This window comes from Petromyzon marinus, unplaced genomic scaffold, assembly GCF_048934315.1.
Source record: "Petromyzon marinus isolate PM22_M1 ecotype Great Lakes invasive population unplaced genomic scaffold, UKy_Petmar_22M1.pri1.0 PM_G_Scaffold_14, whole genome shotgun sequence".
NCBI lineage: Eukaryota > Metazoa > Chordata > Hyperoartia > Petromyzontiformes > Petromyzontidae > Petromyzon > Petromyzon marinus.
The window spans coordinates 2067775-2086928 of record NW_027422695.1 but is presented as its reverse complement, the minus strand read 5'-3'; the positions used below and the strand labels follow the sequence as shown (position 1 = coordinate 2086928).

At 45.2% G+C, this 19154-nt stretch overlaps 1 pseudogene; it reads left to right on the top strand.

The window, feature by feature from the left end:
* On the top strand, window positions 1–16278 carry LOC142910244 (uncharacterized; annotated as a pseudogene).
* The last annotated feature ends 2876 nt before the right edge of the window (window positions 16279–19154 follow it).

Here is a 19154-nt window from a genome sequence, read left to right as displayed (position 1 = left end):
ATGTGCGGGATGTCGTTTACACAGTCATATAATCTTGTAAAACACCAGAGAACACACGGGAGAGAAACCCTTCAAGTGCAGTGTGTGCGTGAAGGCATTTGCACAGTCATCTGATCTTGTAAAACACCAGAGAACACACACGGGAGAGAAACCCTTCAAGTGCAGTGTGTGTGGGAAGGCATTTTCAGATTTATCTACTCTTAAAAAACACCAGAGAACACACACGGGAGAGAAACCCTTCAGGTGCAGTGTGTGTGGGAAGGCATTTTCAGATTCATTTGCTCTTAAAACACACCAGAGAACACACACGGGAGAGAAACCCTTCAAGTGCAGTGTGTGTGGGAAGTCATTTTCACGGTCATCTGCTCTTAAAACACACCAGAGAACACACACGGGAGAGAAACCTTTCAGGTGCACTCTATGTGGGAAGGCATTTTCAGATTCATCTCATCTTCAAAGACACCAGAGAACACACACGGGAGAGAAACCCTTCAAGTGCAGTGTGTGTGGGAAGACGTTTTCAGATTCATTTGCTCTTAAAACACACCAGAGAACACACACGGGAGAGAAACCCTTCAAATGCAGTGTGTGTGGGACGGCATTTTCATGGTCATCAGCTCTTAAAACACACCAGAGAACACACGGGAGAGAAACCCTCCAAGTGCACTGTGTGTGGGAAGACATTTTCACATTCATCTACTCTTAAAAAACACCAGAGAAGACACACGGGAGAGAAACCCTTCAGGCGCAGTGTGTGTGGGAAGGCATTTTCAGATTCATCTACTCTTAAAACACACCAGAGAACACACACGGGAGTGAAACCCTTCAAGTGCAGTGTGTGTGGGAAGGCATTTTCACGGTCATCTGCTCTTAAAACACACCAGAGAACACACACAGGAGAGAAACCTTTAAGGTGCAGTGTGTGTGGGAAGACATTTTCAGATTCATCTACTCTTACAAAACACCAGAGAACACACACTGGAGAGAAACCCTTCAAGTGCAGTGTGTGTGGGAAGGCATTTTCACGGTCATCTGCTCTTGAAAAACACCAGAGAACACATATGGGAGAGAAACCCTTCAAGTGCAGTGTGTGCGGGAATGCATTTGCACATTCATTAAATCTTCAAGTACACCAGAGAACACAGAAGCATCAGAAGATCCACAAGGAGTGGAGTCTGAAATCAGCTTGTGAAAGTCAAAGTGCCGCAATGAGCCCATCCCTCATGAAACAAGAACCGGACGAAAATCCCAGCTTGGACACTTTTAAAGGTATCGAGGTGAAATATGAAGAGGTGATGGTGAAGAGGGAAGAAGTGATGGTGAAGAGCAAAGAAGTGAAGGTAAAATGTGAAGATGATTCAACTCCAAAATCGGACCTTCACATCGATGGAGGCAACGTAAAGCAGGAGGAGAATTCTGACTGTGAGGCAGAGCGAGGCAACTCCCAGCAGTTTATGGAAGTGGAGGTGTGGGTGGACTTCCTCCGAGACAATACAAAGCCAAGTGGAGACCCGGTAGATGTGTAAGCTTGAGATGATGTCGCTCCAATAGATGCACCTTTGGCACAGGCCTTTAATGACAAGAACGTGAAGTTGGACACTCAGTTGCTAGGTTCAACCTGCAGAGTAAGAGCGGCCAGTCTTTGTGGACCTGTGGGTTGGGTAGATCTCTAACCAGGAGCGAGAGACAATACGCCCCCCAGCATTCACTATGTTATAATTGCATTTACACGGTGCTTGCTTTATCGCCTCGGCAACTCGGAGTTTTGTGTCGTACCTCGTCTGAAACACTCGAAGAGCATCCCCAAGTAGCAGCTGCCCCTGTGTGGCACAGGGTGGTGGCCCTGCACCGGCCTGCATGTGGACAAGAGCCTGTCAGTAGGGGGCGATGATTGATGCGTCATCTCGGTTGTGTAGTTTGTAGGCAATCTTGATTCGAAGCTTTCGTGACTGCAGGAATCCACACTCTTGAGTTCTTTCAGTAAAGTCACCACGTGGGTAGAAACATAACAGATCACGGCGTTTAGATCACAACACAAGCAATCGTCATCAGGTGGGACAACCACAGCAAGAGAAACTGCTGAAGTAGTAGGCGCCTACTCCAGCAGTTTCCTCTTATTGTGCTTGTCCCACCTGATGACGATTGCTTGTGTTGCCATCGAAGTGCCGTGATCTATTATTTGTAGCGTAATGTTTAGAATTTGCTACATTGTGACCCAGACGCCAGCATGCAACGGCCTACTCGTTTTGAATGACGCAACAATAGTACGTTGTACATACACTGTTAAGCAGACGGTGCGTATTTGTAAAATAACTTCTTGTTAATACGATGTAACGTGATGCAGTCAATTTCGCTGCAGTAATTCAATGTTGTTAATATGCCCGTCAATGATTTAGAATTAATACTTGTCTGATTGTGCGCGTACATGTAACATTTTTTTCTGAGGGTCAAACATTGAATAAGTGATGTTAGGACAAAGTGTGTGTGTGTTTTGGAAGTAACCTGTACAGAGAACTCGGGTGAGACCCGTTGTTCTTGTGATACAGGTCAAAGGGTACTTTTGTGTTTCACGAAGCGTCTGCCTCTGGAGCAACTCATCGTCTTTGAAATAGGAAGCACGCTCGGATCATTCATCAGTTACAAGGCATACCACTTGAAAGTTACACGTATAGGAGGAGGTACATTCTCTACAACACGAATTGTAGTTTTGTCTTACGTGTTGACGTAGATTTTGTCTAACTGGGACTAGAAATGCTCCTTGCTGATTCACGTCTGGATGTTCGTAACCATCGGTTGAAGCAAACCCCACTGCTGTTGTTGAGATGCTGTACACCAATAAGGGTCCAACACATTGACGGCCTTCAGGCCAGGAAAGTCACAACATTTGCACACGAAGGACGCATTCACGCAAGTACCCCATGCTCCGTTTTGAAGTTTTAAAATGAAACATCTTTGAATTGTGTTGTGTTTTGAATTAGATGATTTTATTTCCTCATTAAAAGCTTGTATCAATTTACATCTGGAAGACTTCATTGAAAAGGACATTCCGTGTGAATTTTCTCTCGTCATTAAGTAGATGGCCTTGCCGGGGGTTTGGTTCAATGTGGACACAAACAGGGTACATACACAGTGTATACACACACAGTGTGCACAGTGTACACACACACAGTGGCACACAGTGACACTGCACACGCAGTGTACACACTGTCACAGTGTACACACACACAGTGTAAACTGTGTGTGTGTACACTGTGTGTGTACACACACACAGTGTACACACTCAGTGACACACAGTGACACAGTGACACAACAACCGCCATTCGCCACTAAGTGGCGGTGACGTCACCACGACGCTTGTGCCAGGCACAGTGACACACACACAGTGACACAGCGACACACAGTGTATACACATAGTGTACACACACAGTGTACACACACAGTGTATACACAGTGTACACACACACACAGTGTACACACACACAGTGCACACACACAGTGACACAGTGACACATAGTGTGCACACACAGTGACACACAGTGACACAGTGACACACAGTGTACACACACAGTGTACACACAGTGACACAGTGACATAACAACCGCCATTCGCCACTAAGTGGCGGTGACGTCTCCACGACGCTTGTGCCAGGCACAGTGACACACAGTGACACACAGTGACACACACAGCGACACACAGTGACACAGTGACACAGTGTATACACACAGTGTACACACAGTGTATACACACGCAGTGTATACACAGTGACACAGTGTACACACACAGTGTACACACAATGTATATACGTACACACAGTGTACATACACACACTGTACACACACAGTGTACACACACAGTGACACAGTGTACACACACAGTGTACACACACACAGTGTACACACACACACAGTGTACACATACACAGTGTACACACACACAGTGTACACACACACAGTGTATACACAATAATGTCCACGTTGTTGCTGAGCTCACGCACCCAAGGGAGGGAGCAATGGAAAATGAATCTAAATCAACTTAAACTCCAACTCTGTGACATCACCACTCTGCATTACCTCATCGGCGTGAAACGCCAGGGGGAGGTGTACCTCGCTAGTGACGTCATGTCACCAAGGTATTCCCCCGTCCACCACGCTCTTGAACGTGACGTCACCTCCGCTTGGGTCACTGCCGTTATTGGTCCAGTGGCAATCCTTATTTGGGCAAAGCTACGCCCAGTGACTGGCGGCTCATTAACATAATGTAATTCTTTGAAGCCGACGCGAATTTATTGCGACGGGTTCAGCACCTACAATATATCGAATGGTACATTAACATAATTTAATCATACTCTAATTTGTTTACGGAGCTGCTCATTGTGGGAGGAGCGTGTCTCGTACTCCGGAAGTGACGTCATGTCACCTGCTGCCGCGTGGCGTCACGAGGTAACAGGAAGCTATCGCTTCCTGCACTGAAATCCGAGGGGAGAAATTCTCATTGCGATTGTGGTTGTTGTTGTGGTGGTGGTGGTTGTTGTTTACCAAGGTAGAGCCTCGCTCTCTCTCGTCGGGATGTCAGTTGAGTAGCAGCGAGCATGGGAATCGATGTCCAGGTTGGAACTTTACAACGCGGGGCCTAGCCACGCGGGGCCTTGCCTCCTGCCCTCGCCTGATTGCGTTCACTTTAATTATCTCGCTTAAGTTTAATTTGTCTTCACCCGGCTCGCCACTTTGTAACTTTGTTTTATTGTAAATATTCACGCAGTTTTTATTTTCGTTCTTTTGTTAGCAGGTCAAGCCCGCTTGAGCTGCTATACCGCTCTCGTTATCAGAAGCGACCTGCCCACAACAACACAAGGTGAGGCTTTGTCAACGTGTGTGAATGTTTTGACTTAAAACTTTGGTGACTGCAGGAATTAATATTCTTGGTTCTTTCGGTAAAGTCACGTAGATAGAAAATAAAATAACAGATAAAAAAAACTATTTAAATAAAGCAAAAAACCCACGAGGTTTCGATCGCAACACAAGTGGTCTTTATCTTATTAAATTTAATTTGTTATTTTGATTTTCTATCTACGCGACATTACTGAAAGAACCAACAATACATGCGTCAATGTATCTATCGGTCAAAGACGCTAAGCGCGTGCCGCTGTTGACTCTGAATGTGTGGAGGGGAACACCTTCACCATGGGGAGAGAGAGACAGAGACATGGATAGCCTCGGCTATGTTGATGATCCTCGATTCATTACTTGGTGGAGTGAGGAAGAATTAATGCTGAGCAAATGAAGGTGGCCAGGCATGGTGCTGGTCACCCCACCACCTGTTTACTCATGGCAGTGTGTGACAGTGTCAAGTTTGTGTTTGCAGTAAAGTCTATTAACTCTATTGAACACGGAAGTTATATCATAACAGTAGTTTACTTTTGTTTTCCTCTGGAACTCTTTATAAGAATGGAAACAGGAAGTTAACACAGCACGCACATTCAGCTGAAGTCGTAACTGTTCATCCCAGCATTTAAGGACATCTGAGCCTGGATTCACACCTCTAAGTTGCGATTGAACATTAATTTATGCATTTCTGCATAACACAAATAGTATTGTTTTCAACACCCTTTGCTATGTCAGCTGAATTTAGCTCTTATAAATATTCCTTTCGTAGCCAGACAGCCGAAATTGTGTACTTAGAGTTTTGGGTGAACATTCATTTTGAAGATACGACGGCTTCGAGGCATGTTTATGACATTTGCCCTCTCATTGTGTGCCATCACAGCCCGTGTGAGGAATTTGGGAAACTTTTTCACTGCATCATGAATATATGAATAAGTATAGACGTGTAAGTCACGTGTTACTGTGTATATATGCATTCCTCTGTGCCTCGATACTGACGTGTAGATGGTGTGTATATTCTTATTTTCTGTCTGCAGCTGACGCTGGTCTGATGGAGCAAAGGCACTCACCGGATCGGACTGGAAATTTGACACAGCACCAGAGAACTCGCACAGGAGAGAAACCCTTCAAGTGCAGTGTGTGTGACAAGGCATTTTCACCGTCATCTGCTCTTAAAAGACACCAGAGAACACACACGGGAGAGAAACCCTTCAAGTGCAGTGTGTGTGGGGAGGCATTTTCACAGTCATTTGCTCTTAAAAGACACCAGCGAACACACACGGGAGAGAAACCCTTCAAGTGCACTGTGTGTGGGAAGGCGTTTGCAAATTCATTTGCTCTGAAAAAACACCAGAGAACACGCACGGGAGAGAAACCCTTCAAGTGCACTGTGTGGGAAGGCATTTGCATGGCCATCAGTTCTTCAGACCCACCAGAGAACACACACAGGAGTGAAACCCTTCAAGTGCACTGTGTGTGGGAAGGCATTTGCATGGGCATCAGTTCTTCAGACCCACCAGAGAACACACACAGGAGAGAAACCCTTCAAGTGCACTGTGTGTGGGAAGGCATTTGCACGGCCATCAGTTCTTCAGACCCACCAGAGAACACACACATGAGAGAAACCCTTCAGGTGCACCTTGTGCAGGAAGTCGTTTGCACATTCATCAGTTGTTCAGACCCACCAGAGAACACACACAGGAGAGAAACCCTTCAAGTGCAGTGTGTGTGGGAAGGCATTTTCACAGTCATCTGTTCTTGTAAAACACCAGAGAACACACACAGGAGAGAAACCCTTCAAGTGCACTGTGTGTGGGAAGGCGTTTGCACAGTCACCACATCTTAAAGTACACCAGAGAACACACACAGGAGAGAAACCCTTCAGGTGCATTCTGTGCAGGATGGCCTTTGTACATGTGTCACATCTTCAAATACACGAGAGAACACACACGGGAGAGAAACCCTTCAGGTGCACTCTGTGCGGGATGATGTTTGCACAGTTGCCACATCTTAAAGTACACCAGAGAACACACACGGGAGAGAAACCCTTCAGGTGCACTCTATGCGGGATGGCGTTTGCACGTTCATCAAATCGTCAAAGACACCAGAGAACACACATGGGAGATAAACCCTTCAAGTGCACTGTGTGTGGGAAGGCGTTTTCACAGCAACAACATCTTCAAGTACACCAGAGAACACAGAAGAATCAGAAGATCCACAAGGAGTGGAGTCTGAAATCAGCTTGTGAAAGTCAAAGTGCCGCAATGAGCCCATCCCTCATGAAACAAGAACCGGAGGAAAATCCCAGCTTTGACACTGTAAAGGAACCGAGGTGAAATATGAAGAGTTGATGGTGAAATGTGAAGAGGTGATGGTGAAGAGCAAAGAAGTGAAGGTAAAATGTGAAGATGAAGATTCAACTCCAAAATGGGACCTTCACATCGATGGAGGCAACGTGAAGCAGGAGGAGAATTCTGACTGTGAGGCAGAGTGAGGCAACTCCCAGCAGTTAGTGGAAGTGGAGGTGTGGGTGGACTTCCTCCTAGACAATACAAAGTCAAATGGAGACCCGGTAGATGTGTAATCCTGAGACGATGTCGCTACAATAGATGCACCTTTGTCACAGGCCTTTAATGACAAGAATGTGAAGTTGAACACTCAGTTCCTAGGTTCAACCTGCATAGTAAGGGCGAGCGGCCAGTCTTTGTGGACCTGTGGGTTGGGGAGATCTCTGACCAGGAGCGAGAGCAAAGAAGCCCCCAAGCATTCACTATGTTATCATAATAATTGCATTTACTCGGTGCTTGCTTAATCGCCTCGGCAACTCGGAGTTTTGTACCTCGTCTGAAACACTCGAAGAGCATCCCCAAGTAGCAGCTGCCCCTGTGTGGCACAGGGTGGTGGCCCTGCACCGGCCTGCATTTATTTTTTCCGCCTGAGGACGACCGTTTGTGTTACGATCGAAACGTCGTGATCTATTATTATTTTGTCTACCTACGTGACTTTACTGAAAGAACCAAAGAGTATGTGAACAAGAGGCTGTCAGTAGGGGGCGATGATTGATGTTTCATCTCAGTTTTGTAATTTGTCGCTAATGTTTAGAATTCGCCAGCATGCAATGGCCTACTCGTTTTGAATGACACTACAATAGTTTGTTTTATATCCAATATTAAGCAGACCGTGCGTATTTTTAAAATAGCTTCTTGTTAATACGATGTAACCTGATGCAGGATATTTCACTGCAGTAATTCAATTTTGTTAATATGTCTGTCAATAATTAAGAATGAATACTTGTCTGATTGTGCGTGTACATGTAACATTTTGTCTATGAGGGTCAAACATTGATTAAGTGATGTTAGGACAAAGTGTGTGTGTGTGTGTTATGGAAGTAACCTGTACAGAGAACTCGGGTGAGACCCGTTGTTCTTGTGATACAGGTCAAATGGTACTTTTGTGTTTCACGAAGCGTCTGCCTCTGGAGCAACTCATTGTCTTTGAAATAGAGAGCACGCTCGGATCATTCATCAGTTACAAGGCATATCACTTGAAAGTTAAACGTATAGGAGGAGGTACATTCTCTACAACACGAATTGTAGTTTTGTCTTATGTGTTGACGTAGATTTTGTATAACTGGGACTAGAAATGCACCTTGCTAATTCACGTCTGGATGTTCGTACCTATCGGTTGAAGCAAACCCCACTGCTGTTGTTGAGACGCTGTGCACCAATAATGGTCCAACACATTGACGGCCTTCAGGCCAGGAAAGTCACAACATTTGCACATGAAGGACGCATTCACGCAAGTACCCCATGCTCCGTTTTGAAGTTTTAAAATGAAACATCTTTGAATTGTGTTGTGTTTTGAATTAGATTATTTTATTTCTTCATTAAAATCTTGTATCAATTTACATCTGGAAGACTTCATTGCAAAGGACATTTCGTGTGAATTTTCTCTCAACGTTAAGTAGATGGCCTTGCCGGGGGTTCGGTTCAATGTGGAAACAAACAGTGTACACACAAACAGTGTACACACACAGTGTATACACATAGTGTACACACACAATGTACACACAGTGTATACAGTGTACACACACACACAGTGTACACGCACAGTGTACACATAATGTACACACAGTGTACACAGACAGTATACATACACAGTGTACACACAGAGTGTACACAGTGTGCACACACAGTGTATGCACAGTGTACACACATAGTGTACACAAACACAGTGTACACACTGTACACACACACAGTGTACACACATAGTGTACACACATAGTGTACACACATACAGTGTACATACAGCGCACACACAGTGTACACATAGGGTACACACTGTGTATACACAGTGTACACACACACAGTGTACACACACACAGTGTATACACAATAATGTCCACGTTGTTGTAGCTGAGCTCACACACCCAAGGGAGGGAGCAATGGAAAATGAATCTAAATAAACTTCAACTCTGTGACGTCACCACTCTGCATTACCTCCGGCGTGAAACGCCACTGTGAGGTGTACCTCGCTAGTGACGTCATGTCACCAAGGTATTCACTCCTCGCCCGTCCACCGCGCTCTTGAGCGGTCCAGTAGCAATCCTTATTTGGGCAAAGCTACGCCCAGTGACTGGTGGCTCATTAACATAATGTATCCGTTAAAGCCGTCGCGAGTTTATTGCTACGGGTGCAGCGCCCACGCCCCCATCCCTCGACATATGGGCAGGCCTCATTAACATAATTTATTCAGTTACAGAGCCGCTTGTGGGAGGGAAGTGACGTCATACTACTTCCTGCTGCCGCGAGGTAACAGGAAGCTACCGTGTGCGCGCTTGCACTGAAATCCGAGGTGAGAAATTCTCATCGTTGTGGTGGTTGTTGTGGTGGTGGTGGTTGTTGTTGTTTACCAAGGTAGAGCCTCTCTCTCGTAGGGATGTCAGTTGAGTAGCAGCGAGCATGGGAATCGATGTCCAGGTTGGAACTTTACAACGCGGGGCCTAGCCACGCAGGGCCTTGCCTCCTGCCCTCGCCTGATTGCGTTTACTTTAATTATCTCGCTTAAGTTTAATTTGTCTTCACCCGGCTCGCCACTTTGTAACTTTGTTTTATTGTAAATATTCACGCACTTTTTATTTTCTTTTGTTACCAGGCCAAGCCCGCTTGAGCTGCTATACCGCTCTTGTTATCAGAAGCGACCTGCCCACAACAACACAAGGTGAGGCTTTGTCAACGTGTGTGAATGTTTTGACTTAAAACTTTGGTGACTGCAGGAATTAATATTCTTGGTTCTTTCGGTAAAGTCACGTAGATAGAAAATAAAATAAAAACAGATAATCATTTTTCTTTTTTAAATGAAGCAAAAAACCCCACAACGTTTCTATGGCAACATTAATGTTGAAGATGCTAGAGCTTACAGGAATATTTGACATTTGCCCTCTCATTGCGTGCCATGACAGTGCTGTTTGCACAGTCACACATAGTCACTGTAAGATGTTTTTCTTGGTCGTGTTTTTGTTTTGTTGCTTGTTGTGGTTGCACCCGATTCAAGAGCTGAATGGCTCACGGGACTATAACCAAAATAAATCAAACTGAAAATCAAAAAACTGAAACCGCATGATGAATTTTGGGAAAGCTTTTTCACTGCATCTCCAAATATATATAAAAGGCAAAGTTGTGATTGTGTGTCTGTTCAAAATGTTTAGCGTACTTCCCGACATGCAACAAACTGGAAATTTGCCATGTGGGTACTTTCCAGACTGTACACCGTGCAAACATTATACAAATACACTTTTGTGTTTTTTTTAGGGGGGGAGGGGAACTCAATAATGTATAGATTTTTTGGACGGCAAGTGAGCTGTGACGTCAAATCTGTCACGTGACCCTCGCATGTGGAAGAGTCACGCATTGTAGTGTAGCGGTTAGCGTTGTCTGTGTGTGTGTGTCTGTGTGTGTCTGTGTGTGTGTCTGTGTGTGTGTGTCTGTGTGGAAGAGTAACGCATTGTAGTGTAGCGGTTAGCGTTGTCTGTGTGTGTGTCTGTGTGTGTCTGTGTGTGTGGGGAGCGATAGTGTAGCGGTTAGCGCGCTGCGCTATGAACCTGGCGACCCGGGTTCGATTCCCGCTCACGGCCAACACCAGTGACGATTATCTGAACCGGTCCCGGGCCTCTCCTAGGTCGACTCAGCCTCAAATGAGTACCTGGTGCGGTGTGTAAACATTGCCACGAGGGAGACAAAGGCGGTCGGGCGTGGTGCTGGCCACCCACCCCCTCGTGTACCGTTCCGGCCTTCATAGGTGCTCGCTAACAGCACTTGCCCCTACAGTCTGTTAAGGCTATATGGGGGATCTTTGTCTTTGTCTGTGTGTGTGTGTGTAAGCGTAACGCATTGTAGTGTAGCGTTAGCGCTACGCTGCGCAATGAACCCGGCGACCCGAGTTCGATTCCCGCTCACGGCCACCACCGGTGATGATTATTTGAACCGCTTCTGGGCCTCTCCTAGGTCGACTCAGCCTCAAACGAGTAACTGTTGTGGTGTGAAGATCGCCACTGGGGAGACAAAGGCGGCCGGACGTGGTGGATCAAAGTCCCGGGCGAAGCCGGGTAGTACAGCTAGTCATGAATACATGAATGAATATAGACATGTAAGTCACGTGTGACTGTATATATTCATTCCTCCATGGCTCGATACTGACGTGTCGATGGTGTGGATATCCTTATTTTCTGTCTGCAGCTGACGCTGGTCTGATGGAGCAAATGCACTCAGCACAGCAAGCCGGGACGACAAGTCAACAATGCGACCAGCGTGCATACGGCACGGATCGGACTGGAAATTTGACACAGCACCGGAGAACTCGCACAGGAGAGAAACCCTTCAAGTGCACTGTGTGTGACAAGGCATTTTCAGATTCATCGACTCTTAAAAAACACCAGAGAACACACACGGGAGAGAAACCCTTCAAGTGCAGTGTGTGTGGGAAGGCGTTTGCACAGTCATCTCCTCTTGTAATTCACCAGAGAACACACACGGGAGAGAAACCCTTCAGGTGCACTCCGTGCGGGAAGGCGTTTGCACAGCAACCACATCTTCAAGTACACCAGAGAACACAGAAGCATCAGAAGATCCACAAGGAGTGCAGTCTGAAATCAGCTTGTGAAAGTCAAAGTGCCACAATAAGCCCATCCCTCATGAAACAAGAACCGGAAGAAAATCCCAGCTTGGACACTTTTAAAGTTATCGAGGTGAAATATGAAGAGGTGATGGTGAAGAGGGAAGAAGTGATGGTGAAGAGGGAAGAGGTGATTGTGAAGAGGGAAGAAGTGAAGGTGAAATGTGAAGATGAAGATTCAACTCCAAAATGGGACCTTCACATCGATGGAGGCAACGTGAAGCAGGAGGAGAATTCTGACTGTGAGGCAGAGCGATGCAACTCCCAGCAGTTTGTGGAAGTGGAGGTTTGGGTGGACTTCCTCCGAGACAATCCAAAGTCAAGTGGAGAGCCGGTAGATGTGTAAGCCAGAGACGATGTCGTTCCAATAGATGCACCTTTGTCACAGGCCTTTAATGACAAGAATGTGAAGTTGGACACTCAGTTTCTAGGTTCATCCTGCAGAGTAAGAGTGGCCAGTCTTTGTGGACCTGTGGGTTGGGTAGATCTTTAACCAGGAGCGAGAGACAATAAGCCCCCAATCATTCACTATGTTATAATAATTGCATTTACACCGTGCTTGCTTAATCGCCTCAGCAACTCGGAGTTTTGTGTCGTACCTCGTCTGAAACACTTGAAGAGCATCCCCAAGTAGCAGCTGCCCCTGTGTGGCACAAGGTGATGGCCCTGCACCAGCCTGCATGTGGACAAGAGCCTGTCAGTAGGGGGCGATGATTGATGCGTCATCTCAGTTGTGTAGTTTGTAGGCAATCTTGATTCGAAGCTTTCGTGACAGCAGGAATCCACACTCTTGAGTTATTTCGGTAAAGTCACCACGTGGGTAGAAACATAACAGATTACGGCGTTTCGATGGCAACACAAGCAATCGTCATCAGGTGGGACAACCACAGCAAGAGAAACTGCTGAAGTAGTAGGCGCCTACTCCAGCAGTTTCCTCTTATTGCTGCTGTGCTTGTCCCACCTGATGACGATTGCTTGTGTTGCCATCGAAACGCCGTGATCTATTATTTGTAGCGTAGTTTAGAATTTGCTACATTTTGACCCAGACGCCAACATGCAACGGCCTACTCGTTTTGAATGACGCAACAATAGTACGTTGTACATACACTGTTAAGCAGACGGTGCGTATTTTTAAAATAGCTTCTTGTTAATACGATGTAACGTGATGCAGTCAATTTTGCTGCAGTAATTCAATGTTAATATTCCCGTCAATGATTTAGAATGAATACTTGTCTGATTGTGCGCGTACATGTAACATTTTGTCTGTGAGGGTCAAACATTGAATAAGTGATGGTAGGACAAAGTGTGTGTGTTTTGTAAGTAACCTGTACAGAGAACTCAGGTGAGACCCATTGTTCTTGTGATACAGGTCAAATGGTGTTTTTGTCTTTCACGAAGCATCTGCCTCTGGAGCAACTCATTGTCTTTGAAATAGGGAGCACGCTCGGATCATTCATCAGTTACAAGGCATACCACTTAAAAGTTACACGTATAGGAGGAGGTACATTCTCTACAACACGAATTGTAGTTTTGTCTTACGTGTTGACGTAGATTTTGTCTAACTGGGACTAGAAATGCTCCTTGCTGATTCACGTCTGGATGTTCGTTACCTATCGGTTGAAGCAAACCCCACTGCTGTTGTTGAGACGCTGTGCACCAATAAGGGTTCAACACATTGACGGCCTTCAGGCCAGGAAAGTCACAACATTTGCACACGAAGGACGCATTCACGCAAGTACCCCATGCTCCGTTTTGAAGTTTTAAAATGAAACATCTTTGCATTGTGTTGTGTTTTGATTTAGATGATTTTATTTCTTCATTAAAAGTTAATTTTACATCTGGAAGACTTCGTTGAGAAGGACATTTCGCGTGAATTTTCTCTCGTCGTTAAGTAGACGGCCTTGCCGGGGGTCCGGTTCCATGCGGACTTTCACCTGTTTGGGATTGCGGGATCGAGATAAGGCGACACGGAGCTGCTGGCCGTCTGCAGATCGATTCCAACGTAATCGAACGTCTGTCCCTGCACCTCCGTCGTTCGCATGCAGGGGGCGCGTGTAGGTTTACAGCGCCCCCTGCATGAAAACGACAAAGTGCAGCATTCATCACTGATAAAGTTGTGCGCTTATATTTTAAATGTAATTCTTTTATAAGGTGATGTTGATATTGAAAACTGACACATAACCGGCATGCCATAAATAGGAAATTAACTCTGCTTATTCGAATCAATGTATTCATATATGTTGATGAACTGTTTTCAAGCAGATTTTGTGTCTCTAACGGCGGCTACAGGGACCACGTGATTGTTTAAAAATGTCTTTGATTATAACTATAATTGCCTACAATTCGTCATGTGTAACTTACTTAGACTATAATTTATTCACTACCCAAAATGTATTTACTTGAAAACATAGAGCTGATATTTGTAAGCAATGATTTTTATACGTTTGAAAAAAAATATTTGCACAAATTGAACTTGTTCAGATACAAGGTTCTCAAGACTTTGTTAAAAATCCAATATTTCAGAATTTTGCCTTAACGGAGAATATTTTAAAAATGTTGGTAAAAATAAAGATTCAGAAATATATATTGTGCCGTGTCTACAATTTTATTGTAAAGTGGAATTGGTAAAAAAACAAATTGTATTTGTACACGTAGAGGCGTTGTGGTCCATAAGTCTGGTGACACAGAAGCGTTGTGGTCCATAAGTCTGGTGACACAGAGGCGTTGTGGTCCATAAGTCTGGTGACACAGAGGCGTTGTGGTCCATAAGTCTGGTGACACAGAGGCGTTGTGGTCCATAAGTCTGGTGACACAGAGGCGTTGTGGTCCATAAGTCTGGTGACACAGAGACGTTGTGGTCCATAAGTCTGGTGACACAGAGGCGTTGTGGTCCATAAGTCTGGTGACACAGAGGCGTTGAGGTCCATAAGTCTGGTGACACAGAGGCGTTGAGGTCCATAAGTCTGGTGACACAGAGACGTTGTGGTCCATAAGTCTGGTGACACAGAGGCGTTGTGGTCGATAAGTCTGGTGACACAGGCGTTGTGGTCCATAAGTCTATGGGCAGTGTTGAGTCTATGGCAGTGTTGAGTCTATGGGTAGTGTTGAGTCTATGGGTAGTGCTGAGTGTGTAGACAGTGTTGAGTCTATGGGTGGTAGTGTTGAGTCTATGGGTGGTAGTGTTGAGTCTATGGGTAGTGCTGAGTCTATGGGCAGTGCTGAGTGTATGGGCAGTGTTGAGTCTATAGTATAGTGTTGAGTCCATGGGTAGTGCTGAGTCTATGGGCAGTGCTGAGTGTATGTGCAGTGTTGAGTCTATAGTAGTGTTGAGTCTATGGTAGTGTTGGGTCTATGGTAGTGTTGTGTCTATGGTAGTGTTGAGTCTATGGGTGGTAGTGTTAAGTCTATGGTAGTGTTAAGTCTATGGTAGTGTTGAGTCTACAGTGAGGGAAAAAAGTATTTGATCCCCTGCTGATTTTGTACGTTAGCCCCATGACAAAGAAATGATCAGTCTATAATTTTGATGATACGTTTATTTGAACAGTGAGAGGCGGAATAACAACAACAAAATCCAGAAAAACGTTTCGCTATGTGGCCACGAGTGACGGTGAAATATGAAGAAGGGGCGACCTTGAAGCGTGATGGTCAGGAATCTTCTCCGGGTGCTCCTCCCACGTTTGCAGGCGCCTATCAACATCATCACAGCATCCCAATGGCAGTATTCTCGACACGAATATCTCGAGACTCAAGGAGGCTATTCTGGACAAAAATAATTCGTGTTGTTCTTATGATTATTGTAATCCTCATGTGTGTATGTTGAACTCATTTCGCACAGTACGTAGCCAACCTTGCTATACATCCTAAATAGAATAGAAGAGTCATCCTATGCAGAGATCGGTGCCTGCCAATAAATGTGTAACTTCCACCCTCGAGCTCAGATAAGAGCCGTCAAATGTATATTTGACAATGGTGACACTTTGATTTGTGTTCCTGGATAAGGTTAACATATAGGTTGCATTTTGCATTCAAACAGATGATTATACAGGAATACAGCTTCTGACCTTCAAGTGTGCATAACATTCATTTTATTTAAGCCGAGATGCCATTCATTAATGTGAATGGAAATAAGCTTAAATATACGTTTTATGAAAGTATACCACATTGATGAAATTTATGGTGTGCATTATTGAAGGTCTGTGAACTTTCTAACAGTCTTCCCAGCAAGTGAAGAAATGTGTGAAGCATTTCTAAAACACTTTATATAGACAAGGTTAATGCTTTAATGGTATCTGTGAAGCAGAGGATGGAGCTCTTTTTTTATCAGCGGAGTACGGTGCCCACACTCCTCTTACACAGCAACTCTTTGAGTTTATGGATCACACAGAGATCGTAAAACTCTGCACGCCCGACTTGCAGGGCAGCACTGTGGTGTCTGTGAGAGCGTTCATTTTGATCTATGCACGTAATCTTCAGTCTCGGTGGTGCTTTCCTGGGTAAATATTCTAATGAAATATGGATGATGAATGTTAGCAACTGCTCAATCTGCTGTGTGTGTGTATATATATTTACATTTCTGCTCTAATTTGATGCGTGAGAAGGGGAGATCCATTTTTACACTTAATGGGAACCAGTCTTCCCAAAAAAAGACTGCAGTATAGTGACTACAAATATATTTACAGCTTTGTTGAACAGCACCGCTCACCTTCATTGCAGTGGAGATAACCCATGTATATCGGGTCACCAACATTGATCTGTTGTTCACACATTACTAAGGTTGTGGTTATGGTGGTGGAGACAGAAAAACACATTCTCATCCCCACAGTCCACAATTGTAATGCGAGCTTGTGATCTTTGCAGGTCTTTCTCCGGGTCAGACCACCTTGCCTTGCACATGAAGAGTGTTGTACGTGTAGAGGTGTGACTTTACCGAAAAAACTAAGAATATGAATACGTGTAAAGGTGTTACGGGAGGGTGACACGCGGTTGTGTAACGGTGGCCACAAACACGTGTAGAGGCGTTACGGGAGGGTGACACGCGGTTGTATAACGGTGGCCACAAACACGTCCGCTACGGCCACCACCCTGGGGGACTGTGGGGGACGCTGTGATCACTCCCAGCCCCGCCCCTCAGTGAGGGACAGTATAAAAGGTGGGACCCGGGGAGCTGAGGTTTAGTTCGACTCAAGCAAGATGAAGAGCCAATGAAGAATGAAGACCGACTAGCCAGACTCTGGAACTCCTTTGCCCCGCTGCCCTTCTGAGGGCCGGGCAAAGCAAGCCAGGGTGTGACACCAGAGCCACGAGGGCCGATGTCCTTCCGAGGGCCGGACTCGTGTGGCTGGTGATCGGGACCTGCGCCGAAGCTGGGCCAGGTCAGACAGCCTCCCGAGAGAGGACCAGGATAGAGAGAACCAGGGAGCTGGCATGGGCTAAGGCTCGGGGAACGTTTCCCTCTTATAGAGTACGGGCGAAGAGGCCGTTACCTCTTCAAGTATCAGATTAGCCACTGCGGAGTGAAGTGTCTGTAATAAATACGTGTTGCCTCCGAAGAATAAGTCTCCATCGTCAATAAGGCCACTGCACTTGCACAGCCGCTTCTGGAGTCGCTTGAAAGAGCCATTCTTACCCAATAGACAGTTCTTCACCATGACACAGGGGGCTATTTTGGGGGGTTATATATAAATGTTGTGTCGTTAAATCTGCCACCACCCGGCGCAGCCAACTAGTAAGGTTTGTCACGTAAACAGAAGACGCCAATTCGTCACTAGTACAGCTCACGCCGGTGTGTTGGGGGAGCGAAGCCACAACATTAACAATCTGAGTACGACTTGGCATGTTCCGTTTGTGACGAACCTTACAAATTGGCTGTGTCGGATTGTGGCAGGTTTCACGACACAGTTACGTGTTCACGCGATCTAACCCAATAAAACCTACGAGGATGATATTTTGATTTAAAGCTTTCGTGACTGCAGGGATTCATATTCTTGGCTCTTCTTCTTTGGTTCTTTCGGTAAAGTCACGTAGAATGAGAATAAAATAATAAATTGATAAAATAAAATAACACAATAATATTCTCACGACGTTTCGGCCACAACACAAGCGGCCTTCATCAGGTGAAGGGACGAGACTGTCTGGTAGGACAGCGCTGGAGTGAAAGAGCCACGTTCAGATCACGGCTTTTAAGCTGTGTGAGAGGAACAAAGCGCCTTGACAAAGGAATTTGCATATAATTTAGCATTGAAATGGCTGAATGATTAGCTTGTGACTGGTCACAGAAATAGTTATGTTAAAAGTTAAAGCATACACATCCGCAGAGGCACGCCTTGACAATGGAATTAGCATAAAATTTAGCATTGAAATAGCTAAGTTAAAGCATACACATCCGCAGAGGCACCCCTTGGCAATGGAATTAGCATAGAATTTAGCATTGAAATAGCTGAGTGATTAGCTTGTAACTGCTCATAGAAATAGCTACGTTAAAGTCAGACCATTCACATTCACCGAGGCACTTAGTACAAATCAAACAGGAGAATTTAGCATTGAAATAACTAGGCGAATTTAGCATTGAAATAACTGAGTGGTTAGCTAGTGACTGGTCACAGAAATGACTATGTTGAAGTCAAGGCCTACACATCTGAGCTATTCACAGTACTATATAGTGAACCAATAAAAACTAAAATATAAATTACCTTAATGTTATCAATAAACTCTATATTCTCCAATCAGCTAAGCTACCAACAATAAGTCGTCATATATCACAATGCTATATGGCGAAAAAATGGGTGGATTCTTACCCTCAACTTTAGCACCACGGATAGCTACGGGCCCCGTTCAGACGGACGAGTTCGTCCATGGTCGGAACAGAGGAGGGGGAGAGAGACAGCTGCGAGGCCCTAGTATACTCCATGTTGTAAAACCATACCATTAACCGTGGTGTGAGAGGTATTAAGAGGCAATGCTGGCAAAAGAGCTGCGGTCTGAAGGTCATTGTAAAAATACAATTAATTAAGAACAGAAATGATTTAAAACATCTTTCCAGTGGTTACTAAGCCAGAATCCATCTTCTCGGTTGAAATTGTCTCTGTGCTTGTATATGTGAATGGC